This window comes from Columba livia, chromosome 3 (assembly GCF_036013475.1).
Source record: "Columba livia isolate bColLiv1 breed racing homer chromosome 3, bColLiv1.pat.W.v2, whole genome shotgun sequence".
NCBI lineage: Eukaryota > Metazoa > Chordata > Aves > Columbiformes > Columbidae > Columba > Columba livia.
In genome coordinates, this window is record NC_088604.1 from 53,765,286 (window position 1) to 53,781,361 (window position 16,076).

At 39.9% G+C, this 16,076-nt stretch overlaps 2 long non-coding RNA genes across 2 annotated transcripts; one reads left to right on the top strand and one right to left on the bottom strand.

Annotated features, from left to right (window-relative positions):
* Positions 1-111: 111 nt before the first annotated feature.
* Positions 112-14,871, bottom strand: LOC110362613 (uncharacterized). The gene is made up of 4 exons (XR_010471322.1): positions 12,713-14,871; positions 10,668-11,224; positions 6,012-7,783; positions 112-3,794 (listed from the first exon to the last, which is right to left on the bottom strand). It is a non-coding gene; the product is annotated as an uncharacterized LOC110362613 (long non-coding RNA).
* On the top strand, positions 3,788-6,235 carry LOC135579043 (uncharacterized). The gene is made up of 2 exons (XR_010471323.1): positions 3,788-5,051; positions 6,035-6,235. It is a non-coding gene; the product is annotated as an uncharacterized LOC135579043 (long non-coding RNA).
* Positions 14,872-16,076: the final 1,205 nt, after the last annotated feature.

Genomic DNA, 16,076 nt, shown 5'->3' on the forward strand with positions numbered 1-16,076 from the left:
AAAACATGTTGTTAAATACACTAGAGTAGCATATTACTGTGGTAAATGTAGCAGTCAGAAAGCTCACAAATACAGTTTTAAACAGAAGAAACTGCTCAGTAGAGATAGAGGAAATGTTAACCAGGATGTTGGCATTTATTTCCATATTCTTTAAATAAAAGTGACACATAGACAAATACCAGAGATGTGCAGACATGACCTTAGTCTAGCAACCATTCCCCAAAGACAGCACCTCTTCCAGAGACGGTGCTTAATTAGTGTTACAGAGCAAAGTTAGCACTGGGCATATGCCTTCTTCCTGCTATGGAGCTTGAACAGTCAGCTGAAAGGGAAAAGGATGGGTAGAGACCTCTGTAACTCTATTTCTACATTTTTTGTTTGTTTGTTAAAGGGTCTTCTTTAACATAGTATTTGTTACCAAAAATTACATAATTCTTTGTTCCATTTCAGGGCATTTGTTTTCTCTACATAGTGAATACAGTGAATAGTCTGTGGCTTGTGCTGATGGATTCCCCTGAAGTCCTTGGATAATTCAAACCCAAATAATTTGAGTTTTATAGCTGACGCCAAATTTACCTGTTTAAGTGCTTGTAGCATCAGTGAAGGAGTCAGGCAGTTGGTACTGATGTGATTTAAGAAGATCAGTGACTGTGGTGCAGTGTAGTAGAGCACTAGAGCACATACTAGATACTAGAGCACAACTAAACACAGCTAAGTTTATTTAGAGCCCTAACCTCAGGTTGACCTGAAAATGGTAAAATTACCATGGTTCTTATGAACTTTTAGTATGGGATTGCAAATTCCTTTTGTCTTCACTGAAAAATGAAGTAGTGGCTGAAACCTGGAAATTATTGCTGTCTATGGCAATGGTTAAGGCTTTGAAGTGACCTAACAGTTCACAAGACAAGAGGTAACCATGGAAATGGGTGGACCAGCAGTTAGAGCAGGCAAGATGTCTTTTATACCTCAGAAGGCAGTGCCTGAGATCTGAAATGGCAAACATAAAGTAATCTGCCTGAGCTACCAGCCTGTACCATTAAGTGTGAGGATGCATGTCTCTTCTAAGCTTTTGTTTCTGAGAGATGGCAAGCCCTATGACTGTGGGTCTGCACCACGTTGTAGCCCTGCAGGTAGCTGTGCCATCCTTTCTAAAGCCATGACACGGCAAGGCCTCCCTGAGAGCTTGTGGTAGCAAGTTGCACAGAGTAAAAATCTTTTGGATGGAGGAAGAAATGAGATTTAGAAAGGGAAAGGAAGGTCACAGTGGCTCACAAAGCATCTGTGCTACCACAGAGTGAAACTAGCATGCGTTGAAATGGAAGGAAGGAAGAAAAAAGTGTGAAGGTTATTGAGACTGATAAGTTTACCTTGGCCCTGTATAAATTCTCTCAGGGTCAGACCCTTTTGTTGACTCAATGACAATCACACAATAGCCATGAGATGCAGTTGGGCTGGACTTTTCCTGAATTACCTAGGGGACTCTGTCACAGTAAAATTCACAGGGAACTTGAGTCACCTCTGCCGTTACTGTAATCTAGCAACAAGATAATACCACCCAATTAAATGAAAGCACAAAGCAGTCCCACAGAAATAAATATATATATATGCCTCAGTCACACAGTTTGTCAAATATACCTTTGTGAGACAGAACACTCAACTGGAGTTTAAAATTCCCTCTAAGCAAAAGGAAAGCTTCCCATCCAGGATCACTCTAGCTAAATGAACCCTGTCTTGCTGGTGGTATTGTCAAAGACCCAACATCAACAAAGCAACATGACACTGAATCTATTGCTTGATAGTGTGCGAGCATTCTAGCAATCAACTAAGTAAGGTTTTTAAGAACAAAGTTTATCTTTCTATTGTTACAAAGGTACTGTGTACTTATACAAAGACAAGAAAGATGTATTAAAATTCCAAGGTATGTGCCAGTTTATTGCATTGTCCCTTTGGGTTTCTTTTCATTTGACATTATGTGTGCGTGTGAGTAATTTTTCAGTGAGAAAGACAGTGTATCTGTGTATTCCAAATGGATGGGGGGAAAAAAAAGTTGGTAGAGTTAATGAGTTTTGGCAAGAACTCATTGTTTTTCCCAAAGTCCTATTTCACACAAATTCTGTGTCCATTGACTATTTTTGAGAGAACCTGTAGAAAGGAAGATCTGTTTACTACTTGATTTCATTACTGATTTTACTTCAGAAATAAGAAAAGTAGGTTTTCCCCTAACTTACAGTTCATTTTTATTGCATTTATTTAAATGACAAGTTGAAGAATATGCTCCTTTCAGCAGAGGATTTGAGGTTTATTCAATCTTTTTTTCAAACATTTTACCTTTCTCTAGTTTTTTTTTTCTTTTATATTTGAAAATAGTTTTTTTCCTCCATAGGGTGAGTCTTTGAGGCTTATAGCAATTTTTTTGGTGTTAAATTCTACCTTTTACTGAATCATTTCATATGTTAGAATTTCTAAAGCATACATTTTACTTAGTGGAGTAGAATTACAGTCTTTAAACTAGTCGTAATGTGGTGTGCATCATTGCAGCTGTTGCTATTTTGACTGCAAGAACAATGGAAAGGTTGTGAGGGATCTGTAATCCCTAATATGTTTGGAAAGGCTTAGTTGGAGGTAACCTTTAAACAAGAGCAACACAAATTCCAAACTTCACACAATGTTAATAATACAGGATAAAACTAGATTTGTACACTGAGGCCAAATCCTGACCTTAATTTACACGAGCTGTGTGACACACACAGAGACACCAACATCCCAGTGTTCTGCCATGGGCAGGACCAGGCAAATGACCAGAGCAGCTCCCTGCCAGTGCCCAGGGAGCAGGATGCCATGGGACATGGTGCAGCCCACTTCTCATGGTGCCAGGTTTCTTCTCACTAAGAGTGGGCACAAGGCTGAGGGCAGGTTTGGGTTACACAGTCTGAAGCTACCCTACTTTTGTAAAAAAAAAAAATATTGCTCAGCTTTAATTAATTCTTTTCTATGACTGAAAGTGTGCCTGTGTTAGGCAACCCTCAGCAGACAAATGTTATTACCTGTGGCACCAGTCAACTCTTTTTCTTTTTTTTTCCTCACTAGGGAAAATTTCACTCTTTACATTCTAATTTATCATTCTTGCTCATTCTCTTTTGAATGCTATTAGTTAACCGCTGAGTACAATAGGCACACGTTGTAGGGCAGAGGGCAGAGGAAGAAATGAGAAGAACGAAGTCTTAATCTGGGATCCTCTTCAGAGGGAGCTGGAGACTGGACATTTTTCTCCCTGAGGAGACAATGTACATACCTCAGCCTCGGCCATAACCACAAGAAGACAAACAGGGAAGATAAGCTGTGCAGCTGCCAGGACTGTTCGGTACTGAGCTACTTTTCTGTCCTGGTTCAGCCTCTACACTTCAGTGATATAACATTCAGCTTCAAATCAAAAGGCAATGGTTTTTCTCGTGTAGGAAGCGTGCTATCCACTGTGATACACAGTGAACTCAATATATGTCGGGAACAAAGGGCAAATGTTTTGTTGATATTGTTTCCTTGTCTGTGAAGCCTGATGGCCAGGAGCACTCAACGGTCTGACACATCCAGAAGGTGATGACCAATTGTTAACAATCCTGTGAGCGACTTCTCCCGGCAGTTCTCAGAAAAAGCAGCGCTGCGATGACGGAAAGGCACAGGATGTTACAGGATCCGTCCATGGCTTCTGAGGTGTGGGAAGCAGAGAGCGCTCTGCTTTCGGAGGATGCACGGACGTAAACAGGAAACTTTGCAGGGCAGAGAGGAATCCTTGGGCTCTGTGTGGGACAGAGGGAGAAATCTGCTGAAACAGGTAACCACAGCCAGCATGGGGTTGTCGTGGCACAGACAGCATACTCGGATTTCCTAAAGATACATCATTTGTCCTTGTCATTGCTAGTCCATCAGGCCAGCTTGCAGACTGTTGTGTTTTTAAACCACTGGAAAAAAAGTGAGACGTTCTGAAATCCGGGGCATTTTGTAAGATCTCTAATGGCAAACACAGGCTCCCTTAAGACTTTTAGGAAAGCACCTAAGCTAACAGTGAGTTGTTAAACCAGTATTACACAGAACTACTGCCAATATTTCATTGAATTAATTTACTATTAGTTGAGTTAATTAGAGACCAAATAGTTTCAAGCAATTTCCAACATAAAAAAGTTTGACCAGCTGCAGGAAAACTGCACAGGGAAGGGGCAGGAACAGCATCCCCGGAGTGCTTTAGCAGACCTGCTCTGAAACAGCCAGCAGCCAAAAAAATTAAACAAAAATCACTTGTTGAAAGAAACTTGTATTTTGGCTGTGCAGGGAAGAACAGCGAGTACACTCACACAGGGCAGATTCAGTCTTCTCAGCCCTGCCCTTCAGTCTTCCACAAAAAGCATGTTGCAAAATCTATTCCTCAAATTATTCCAGTTCTGCTGGCTTTAAGATGTATGAATTTAATAGCTTAACAAAGGATCATGGGAACAGATAAGTGCTCCAGCACGTCCACTATTGTGTTTTGTGTTTTCGACACTCACTGTTGCCAAATGACCACTGAACAAAACAGAGACTCTGACAACAATGCTTATGCCACAGCATTACTGAGTAGAGAAAAACACATCAATTTAGGAGTTTGCATTTTGGTCGTTTTTACCACAAAGACAATGCCTGTGTATTATCCCCTAAAACTTAGCTAGCAGAACGCAGAAAGGAACTGTAAGGGTAGGTCTTTTAATTTAAATTCAACACATTCACCACAGTGTTGTGAGTTTTAACCTTCTAAGGCAAGCAGATAAAAGTCAGGAGGCCGAAAGGACCCACATCCTCAGCTGGCCACAGACTTCTTACCATGTTTTCAGTGACAAAGGCTGACTCAGGTGAAGACGATCCTGAACACCCACAAGTTAGCGCAAGGCATGTAGAAATGATCTGTCCTTTCACCTGAAGCTCTGACACTACTGCCTGGTGTGGAGCCTCCAGAGGAGACTGGGCAGAAGCCAGCACACAGAGCTGTTTCTGCTACTCAGACTTCATACGCTTGTTTTCCTGCGGTAAGATCTTTGAGAAATAACTCAGCAGTCTTATTTCACCCCACGTTACGAATAAAGAGAATATGTTATTTGGGAGGGGAAATAACAACCAAATTTTAAAGCAATTTTTGATATAGGACTTAGTTATGCACTGTGATTTATATACTTCTCACAATAGATTTTGAATTGGGAAATAGAAAGGCAAAGAAAGGGAGCAGCAGGCAACCTAGCAATTGAGAATAAAGTTTAATAATACCCAGCTCGCTCTAATCGAAGCTGAGAAACATATTGTCTTGCTCAGGCAAGAAGTATTTTGCAAAGGGAAAAGCACAAGTAGTCTGTTTGGCCAGCTTTGTCTCCTAAAAATTACCAGACCACTTGGCAGACAGGGATATTTTTTAGATTATTTTTAAAGTAAAAACCTCAAAAGGTTATCAACAAACAGGGACAGGAGCATGAGTCAAGTCCTGGAACACCAGTAACTCCAGCCAGTTAATATTAACCCAGGATCCTTGTTTCAGTCTTCAGTAAATATCCAGTCACCTTCATGCTAACTATTTTGGTATCTTCTCCATATCAGCATTTATTTGGTTTAGGCCCTACCAGTACCTCATTATCAAGAGATGGAAGAAGGAAGTAGCTTTTTTGTCTGCTGAAGAAGCTTATAAATCTTCTCTCTCTCCATGGCTTCAGACACCTGGCTCTGTTTACTACCTCTGCCACTGACCCAGCAGTGCCTCTCCTTCTCTCCTACACTATAAAACTTTCCTACTTTATCTCTCACCTGTCTCTCACAACTACTCCTTAATCAGTACCAGGTGGCTCCACTGACAGCTGGGGCTGACTCTTCCTATCACAGACATTAACTCCTTCCTTGCTTTGCTTGACATTAACATCCTATGGATTTGGATATGTCATTCCATAATGAGAATTAAAACAGAGTGGAGGAACAGGGAAGAGACCCCACAAACAAGATGTTACCATCTTCTTTCTTTCCACTTCAGACCAGAAGAGCTTCTGTGGAGGTGATGCAGAGTACTGGGCAGATGTTGATTCAAAGGCAGTAGACCTTCACCCTGTTCTCTCTTCTGCCACTGAACTGTATGTAACCCTACCATTAAGCAAGAACAAAATAGGTATTCAAATATTTCCTGCTGGCCAGGGGCTTTACAGGAAAAGCAGAGCAATAAAGGCTGAAGAACTTTTTTCTATTGTACTCCTTATTACTTTTGGTAGCAGTCCAGATGGACATCACTACTGAGATCTCTGCTAGGTATGTTGCTCCTGCTTAAGGAAACTTATAATTCAAAGTGACACAACAAAACCCCAGAAGTGGAACAGACATGATGGTGCTGGGTCTAGGTGATTCCTGATACCACTCAAAAGAGCCAAGACTTCAACTCAGGCACCTTGCTCCCTGTCTACAGCCGGTGTGACTACTGAGAGGCAATACAAAACACCCAAGAGATTGTTGGTGCTTGAAAGCAGAAATATCTTTAATGTCACAGAGATGAAGAAAGAAATAAAGACTTTCAGTGAAACTTATTCTTTCAGAGTTAGTCTGATTGGATGGCAGCAAAAAGTATCTGGAAAAAAAACTTTTCTAGTGGAAGACTTATCATTTAACTTCCCAGTTTAAATAAAGCCTAACACATTTGCCTTGTCTCACTGGGCTTCTAACTGCAGACCCTTGTGGTAGAATTAAGTTGAGGAAACGTAAGTGTCTGTCACCCAGGTTCCTGTTTTTTTTTTTAGGGAGTAGTTCCAGAGCACAATTCAGCTTGTTTGCAGCTGATGTCTAAAACTGGTGAGGTGAGTCTTCTACACTCAGGTAAGTTGCATCCCATCCTGTCTGCCAGGTGACATTCTTCTCTTCAGTAGTTTCTTTTTCAAATTTGAATCAAACAGGTCACACGTTCTATAGTGTCTTGGAGGAGCAGAATAAAGCCATAAAGAATTGGTTTGTGACTCTTAGAAATCTTTCTCTTGTTGTTAGAAAGCTTTCTCTTGTTGTTGGCCCAATATTTTTATGTGAAGGATGCTTAACCAAACAGGATATATGGCAAACTCTCTTCTCTTCTTTTTGCTTCAACTTAGCTGCTGCTTCTATGGAAAAAAGGGGAGGAGATCTGACCAATAAAAACACATATAAACAAAATATTTTTACATGAAGTAATTAAACATCAGTAAGATCAGTAATGCTGGACCAATGAAATATTCTAAATAAAAATATCTTAATGAAGAGCAACAAAAAAAGACTAGGTTAAGAAGAAAAAAGCATTACTTGGATTACAAAACCACAAAGATTTATTTTGAATTTGTTAATGGGATCCAAATGAAATGGAGATATGATTTCTTATTTAAAGAAACAATATTTTTTCACATTTCAGCTATACTTAAATCTATGTATGGGTGTCAAAACTTTTTAGTAAAACCTTCTGGATTCCAGATTTGCAGATCATTGTAAACAGTCACATGCTGTATATTTCTCTCCCAGCTTCCCTTTCCTTCTTATATTGTAAGTTGCCCTGACATATTCAGGACATAAGTGATTTCCAGTCACACCTGAGCTGATCTTTGTTGGGTTCAACACAGCATCCTTTTCCTGCTGTGTTCCATCCTGATTTGTGTTTATGATGTTATGGTTAATTTTGTCCCTCTGAAATCAAAATGCTTCTCTCATTGTGGTCGCTTTAGACTACTTGTTTAATAGCCATGTGGATGAACTCTTGGATACAAGGTGCACAAGACATCTAGAAGACAAACATTTTAACACAATATTAAATTTATGTATATTTTAAAATTTCTAAAATAAATGATAAGCACACTCCTTAACAGTAAAACAAATAAACAATAACTTGATTTCAAAACTTGACTAAGCTGCAAAAGATGGTAAATCACAAATGAACAATGCAGTGTTCAGCTACAGTGAGCATTTATTCAAAGTGGCTGCAGTAAAAAAACAGACACCCACTTGCTGAGGGCAAATCTTTCCACGAAGGAGGAGTTGCAATGAGAAGGCCATGGTCCCCAGCTGCTGCCAGCCCATCAGCTGAGCAGGCTATGAGCTGTGGACAACATTGTGCTTTCGTCTCCGTACCATACTCCCATTTCCTATGGACGGGAACAGGGCTATAGAGTTACAGTGTCCCTGAACCCTGAGATTAAAAGTCACCAATCTGCTGGGAGTGTTTTTGACTTTGGCTTAGTGGCATGGAACCATCTGCTTGAGCAACCACCTCCTTTCCCAGTGTGAATCTGTCATCATGGCAATTAGACAAGGCTCACAGGCTGGAACCTGCTTAGCTTAGGAAGTACCAGACTGCTGGCAAGCCACCGGCTCTGGACACCCGCCTCTGGAATATATTTCATCGTTGGTCTGAAGGTAGCCACATCTATCGTCCCTCCCAAACAACTTGCAAAACTCTAATGTTTTCCCCTGGCTTTAGGGGGAGCGGGGGGGGACATGTGTGGTGAAGCAAGGGTGATTTTTAGCCATCTTTTTTTTTTTTTTTTTTCAATTATATTGTCTTTTGCAACAACTTGTGGAAATTCAGTGGTTGGTTGTTTTTTTTTTTTTTGTTTTTTGTTTTTTTTTTTTTTTTTTTGTAATGTTTTCAAATAATTCAGTAGGTCTCCTAGAACACTGTTATTTTGTATAAAATCAAATAAAGACAGAAATAATACACAGACTCCCCTTACATGCTGTTTGCCAGGAAAGGAAACATACCCATGCTAAAAAATTGAGAGAGTTTTTAAGTGGGTAGAAAAGAGAACTGAAAATACAGAAACCATTTGGTCAAAACATATAACCTGGTGCTGGGATGGGGGAATGTTCTTCAGGTATGGCTTTGCAATTTTTGGAAAGATTATTTCTTTATATCTTTATGTCCCACGGATTTAGACAACATCCTTAGCTAGAATTTATTTTGGTGGCCTTGGTGAAGAATATTTGGGTTGCTGAGTATTTTAAGCTATTTTTGTTTTTTTCTCTGGGCTGGAGAATTCGTTGTTTCAGCTCAGTGTTCCTGTACAATTTTATTAACAAGTCCCAGATATTTACACCAAAAAAGCAAACCAAACCAAACCAAAAAACTCCAATCAAACAACAACATTAACAAAACAAAACAAAACACAAACACGAAATCCCACAGTGTTCCAAAAAGAGGTGAAATATAAAGAGGATTTGGCTCACTGGTAACGGCAGCTACCCACCTTGACTGCAATACTTCCATGATTTCTTAACAAAAGCATGCCTATTATTTAAGTATGCAACTAAACTGAAGTATCTAGTAAAGTTTCTTTATACTTGGGTACAATGCAACCATGTTTTGCATACAGTTCAAAATATGTTAATTGTCATATATGTTTATATATAATGTTTGTGTCCTTAATAAAGGAGACCCAGAAAATATTATGATTTGTAGAGGAGAGGGGAAAAAGAAAGGATGTTAGCATTTGCTTTTCTGTATTGAAATATTTTGTATTTTCACTAAAAAGCAAACCCTCAACATGGAATTTTATGGCTCATTATTTACTGTATAATACAATGTGAAGAAATTTTGGAGAATACTTAGAAGTAGCATGTTTTTCAATTCATAGTTGAAAGCCAGACCATGGGGTTTTCCAAGGTACTTGTCACAGAAGTTGGAGAAAACTGTCCCCCTCACACCAGCAAGCAATAAGTTGAGAGGGAATCACTCTCCAGACAACTTTCATAGTAACTCATTCTTTTCTGTGCTGCTTAAAAGATCTACATAGCTGTGAAATTGTTTGCTCCACTGTATCCAAAAATGTAACCAGCTGTAGGACCGTGATATTCTACAGACAAAACAATCTCTGCTGTTTTGGTGTCCTTTCTTACATGTACAAAAAAACCCACAAAATTATATATTTAAAAGCACACGGCTTAAAATATATATTTGTTTTCCGTAAATGCAAAAAAGTACATAAATAGCCTTATTCTTTAGAACAACAGATATCATGTGAAGTATTAAAACAACAGTCTGTAACACCATAAATGCAACACCAGTCTGTTTTCTTTGTAACAAAAAGAAATTTGGACTTAAAGCAAGTTTCAAGAGCATAAATAACATTGATGCTCCATTAGGGTAATTAAACAATATAAAGTTAGCAGACTGAGGAGAATGACAAAAGATGAAAAATGAGTATTTCAAAAACCTGATAGCACTATAAGGTACATTTTAAAGAGATTGACTCTTTACTTACCAAAACTAAAATAAATATATTGTAGCACCTGAATCTCACCTATTCTGTGCTATTACTGAGGATTAAAGGGACAGGAAAAAACATTATCTACAGTGAGGGAGCTGCGCAAGCAAAAAATGAAGGAAGGCAGGTGCTTCTGACCTCAGATGAACTGGTAGCACACAGAATGTGTGGTCTTATGAAAGCTGAACACTTCTTGCACCTAACAAAACTCTGCCTTCTATTTCATGCATGTGACCAGCCCCTGTCAACAAAGAATGAGCTATATTAACACTCCCTGTATTTACCTATTAGGGAAGCATACAGCTCCACACACTGCAATGCATTTATTTATATAGTTGAGCAGCTGCTTCTTTCCTTAATCCCCTGCTGCAGCTGTGGGACAGAGCAAATGAAAGAAAATCTTACTGCCTTTTTCCCTGGTACAGTGGTTCCTGGTCATCCATGCCTTTTGAGCAGTGAGCTCCAGGGTCACAGGCTGTCCTTGGGCAAGCTTTGTTTCCTGCACTCGCAATGTTTACTTGAAGCTGACAGGTCCATCCTTCCAGCAGGACACAAGTGATGTGGGAGTCACGCAGTGTGGTAATTGAAGACAGTCCTGCTTCAGGCTTTTGGAAGGAAGCGTGAAGCCTTGCATTCAACCGAGTTGTCAGTGGGGCACCAGTGAAGAGAAAGAAGACAGACTTGCGTGCTCTCTGTGGTCTGTGTCACTGGGTAGATGGGCTGCTGTGATTAGAAACAGTTGTAAATGTGATCTTAATACTGCAAAAGCCTTTGATTGGAGAGTTTCGGTCTCTGGCTGGCTTCTCTCTGCAGTCCTACTTCAAGGCGAGATGGTGTAAAGCAGGGAAGGAATCCCTGGACAACAGTGAATGCAGAAAGTGTGGTCCAAATCTCACCTGATGATGCTGACATATTTCACGAGAGGTTTTGTCACCTGTTTTTAGTATTCTCATGCAAGCAGTCTATAAAAATTTACCAAGAAAAAACAGATATTCTTCCTTCAGTGAAGATTCTTTCCTGAGAAAACATGGTTATGATATATAGCACTAAAAGTACATATTGTTTGTCACCTCCATGATGTTTGTTGTTCCATTTATTGCCTTGTGTTAATTACTCAGACTAATTCAGCATTAGAGCAAAACTTTAATTACAGACATACTCTTCTGAGAAGATGCTAAATGGATAGAGGACATGATATTTTTTTTTTCTTCACTATGACTTGTCTTAACTCATCCATTGAAATTAGTAGTCCAAATAGGTTCATTGTCAGGGCTGGTTTCATTTAAGTCATTTTCCTCTATGACCAAATCACTGTCTATGGACACTTTCAGGAAAACAGACCTGCATAACCATGTGCCAAGTGGAACTGCCTCTCACAGAGGGATTTTGCTGGGCCTGTAGTACATACTGAGTTATAAGTAGTCCCATGGACCATTTAGCTATTAAAGGTAAGCCTGAACCAAAGAGCTTTCCTGGATCGGTTGCTGCCTGGGGTAAAAAAGTCAGTTAAACTAATGCTGGCTTTGTGGCATCTCTATTTAAAGTATGGAGTAATGCAGGGTAGTGGCTCTGCCAGCTGAGGCAGAGGGACTGGGAAACATCAGGCAGGTTTCCATCCACTCTTTGGTTCACTCTACCTTATGTAGCTCATGTGCAAGCCCCAACATCTACACTGAAGATCCAGAAAGTCCCAGGAGAGACATCAAATGTGAGGGATCCACATTTCCCAGCTCTGGGGAATGATGTGATCTAAATCTTAATGTTTATTACAAAGGGATTCAGACAAACCAATTTGAAGTGATAAAAAAATGGAAGCTACATCTGCAGAGCAAATGTATGGAGCTTTTCAGAAAGCATGTTGTTTACTATGATAGATAAAGTCTCAGAGAAACTTACAGAAAGGCAGTAGAAAAGCAAATATCCTTACCTTTCCCTACCCACCCCTTTGATGTAAGAACTAATATCAATAAAATATACATCTGAAAGCTGTCACTTATCTGTGTTTTCTGACCTGTCTTTTGCATTGAAGAGGTCAGCTGTGTATTCAGCTATAACAAACAACAAGCCTCAAGTTGTGCCAGGGGAAGTTGAGATTGGATATTAAGAAAAAATTTCTTCACAGAAGGGGTTGTCAGGCATTGGAACAGGCTGCCCAGGGAAGTGGCTAAGTCACTGTCCCTGGAGGTGTTTGAAAGACATATAGATGTGGTGCTGGTTTGGTAGTGGACTTGGCAGTGTTAGGCTAACAGTTGGACTCGATCATCTTAAAGGTCTTTTCCTACCTAAATGATTCTATGTTTCTGTGATTTTATGACCTAGGTACATCTGCAGCTATTTCTGTCTCCTCAGATTTTATTTGTCTTAGCCAAATGGAAACCCACGCTCTCTCTGATTTGCTGAGGCGGCTGCACCCTTGTGATTGATGGTGTTCGACTTTCATGTTTGCATACCTGTGGCTGATGCCTCCCATCTTGCATGACATCAAAGAGAGGCAGTGTTGACTGGCATCTTGATTCAAGGCTCATGTTCTCTGTGCTTGGCTGGGTTGGGAGCGCTGTGCTCGCTGAATTTTCTTCCTGTTGCTGTCTGTGAGCAGATCTGGTGACCCCATCTTGCCACTCGCATCCTCCCACACAGAGAAGGTTGCCTAACGTTGGGTGGCTTCTTCTGCTTTCATCTGCTGAGGTCCACAAGATAAGGCCTGGCACATTAGAGTTTGTTGTTTTCGCTAAGCCTTTAATGGTGTGTAACATGTTTCTTAGAGGTGGGATAATGTGGGGTGAAGACCTGAGGTCTGTTCAAAGATGCAGGTCACACTGCAGTAAGTGAACTTGTCAAGACATGTACGAATCAGGCTAAGCTGTGATATAAAGTGAATTGTACATTACTTGTGCACCCAGATGCTGAGGAGAGATTTCCAGGAAATGTCAGGATCACCCTTTTTTTTTTTCACTTTATGATAATGCCTCAGGCACCAGCCATGACTAAAGCCTCATGCCAGATATGATGCAAACATGCAAAGAGTGTCTTCCATTAAAAACCCTAGAAACTAAGTAGGCATCACAAAGGTATAGAAGAAAGTAAATTCTGCTCCTATGCTCCCATGCTATTCTAGGAACATAGGACTGGAAGGGACCAACTCAGTCTCTAAATTCAGTGCACCACAGCAAGGTGTCCAGGTGTTTACAGACCATACACTTCAGAGAACTAAAACAGTGTAGTTCAGCACATGACTTGTATGCCCAAGTGTCCTTAGTGTGAGACCCCAGATCCAGCAAAGAGATTTAGGATAACCTTTCATTAAATTTTAGGGAAAAAAATCCCTATCTAATGTCCTGTCTACTGAATGGGTAAGCAACACCTCTCTCTTCTCTAGGTTGACTACATAGATGGCTAAGTCCGCTCAAAGATGGTGGGGGTCAGGATGGTAGATGGAGAGCATTTCCAGCACCTTGCGGGCCTGGTCTCTGCGTGCTCTGGAGCTTTGACTCCCCAGTACGAGATACCAAGAGAGTGACCATACTAAAACACTATGAGATTTTCCGTGTGAAAATACTGTTCATATCTCCAGGGCAATCCATACCACTGTGAAATTAAAAAAAAAAAAAAAAAAAAGCAGTATTTATGGGCCTCAGACATAGAGATTGAAAAGGGAGATTCTACTCTATAGAATACACTGAATTTTTCCAACAGGGGTCTGATGCAGAGTACACAAACAGTCCTGACAGAAAACTGTAGCTGAGTCAGATAAACCGAAGCCATTTCAGACTGTGAAGGCCAAATCCTTATAAATCCAGCTTAACTGTGGCATTGAAACATGTACTTAACTCAATCTGGAAAGGAAATTTCAAATCTACTTCTCTCTTGGCACTTCCTACTGGCTCTTTGAAGCATCCCAGCTCCCAGCCATGGCTGCTGAGTATCCCAGTGCAGAAGCCTAACCCCTTCCAGTAAGAGATGTGTCATATAACCACCAGTATCTCAGCATAATTAATTCTACTTCTGGAGCCAGGAGACAGCTGTAGGGGTTTTGCTATACTGTTACAATGCCTCAACTCCCTTTATTTAAGGTTTGTCTCTGCAATTAAATGACTTTTAAAAGTATTATTAGAAGAAAACGAGAATTTTGTGAGAGAATAACAGGCCATTGCTTTAATCACAGTATCAGTTTGCCTTGAAAAAAATGCCTAATTCTTGATCAAATTCAGACTCACTTCATTTTTACATCTAGAGAAGCTCTTTCCATGTACCATTTTAAAAAATTATTTTAAAAAAATGTTTTGCTTCCCTACAAAAGATCTAAAGTATGCGTGTGATATGCAGTTGATAACACATTCACAACCAAAGAGGTTTGGACGGCATTGTTAGTGTCTCCTAGTCTAGGATACTGTGTATAAAATTAGGAAATCAGTGGTCTGTGGATAAATACATGACCTTCCTATTTTCTCTGCTTCTAGAGTCTTAGGGTTTGGGTCTCACAGCATGAGGTTTTGGCCGGGAAATCAATAAGGTTTGCCTACTTGTAAGTGGGAGGATTTTGGCCTAGGTTTTGGGTTTTGTGTAATCTTTTCTTTTTTTTTTTTTGTTTGGTTGGTTGGTTGGTTTTTTGTTTGGGTTTTTTTTTTTTTTTTTTTGGTTGAAAAATTCAGGGCACAGATATGTGGGAAAGGAAGCCTCTCTAGTCTTGGTCATATATTCAAATCTCACCCAGACTACCACTGGTTAAAAATCTTTTCTGTCTTCTGATAGCTGGTGCATTTTTATGAGAGAAATAGAGAGTCAGCTGAATACAGAGTCAGAGCCACCTCCAGGTCAACCTCTACAAAAATCAGAACTACTCACTCTCCCAAGAGAGTAGCCCTTTCAGAGTTAGCCCCAGAACAATGTTCACTTGCCCTCTTGGTGCCCTTACTGGACTTCTGAGATAAATAGTTCTGGTTTCCAAGGCTCTGTTCATAAACATAAACTTCACTTTACGTTTTGTAAAAATACAGGGGGAAGAAAAAACAAAACAAAAGAAAACAAAACCAAAAAACATATTCTGAGAAACCACAAAGAGAAACCCAGAGAGCATGATACCAGAAGAGAAAACATAGCATCTCCACACGAATATTGGTCTTGGCAGTGCAATGCAGTATCACTGACCTTGTTAAAATATCTGAAATTACTACTCAGTCAGTATTATTACCTGCAGGGAAGGAGAGAGAAAGAAGGAGAGGTTCCTGGCATGGTTCAGAAAGACAAACTGTCAGAAGAATTGTAATGGACAAGGGTAGAAGTTTTAGAATTGGAATAATCTGATCCATTTTACCCCTTATAAGCTAGGAGTGAGGTCCAAGCAAATCACATCATTTGCCTTCACAAACACTGGAGGAAAATCCAGCGTTTGCAGATTGTGATTTATCCCATTTGTCCTAAACATGAATTACTGTTAGGAAGGGCTTGTTTCTGCTTCTTGAGCAGAGGGTGCTAATGCAGCCTGGATGGCCAGATTTTAATTAGGTTAAGTTTGACAAGATGAATTCTAACTGGAATGATTTTGGAGAGTTCACATTCTTCATATCAGTGGCATTTAGCAATCAAACTAACTTGATGAAGTAGGTTCAGTTGTACAAGAAGCAGTTTAGCACAGCAAAATGCAGAGTCATTAATCTAGGTGTACAGCCGTATTTATAAGAGTGATTACATCTTGCAAAGCAGTGATGCTGACATGGATTTCATGTTCCTTGGTAGGTAACGCATTAAACATGAGCTCCTGCAGAGACAGCAACACTTAGAGGGTAAACATCTGTTTTGGATGTATAAACAAATGAA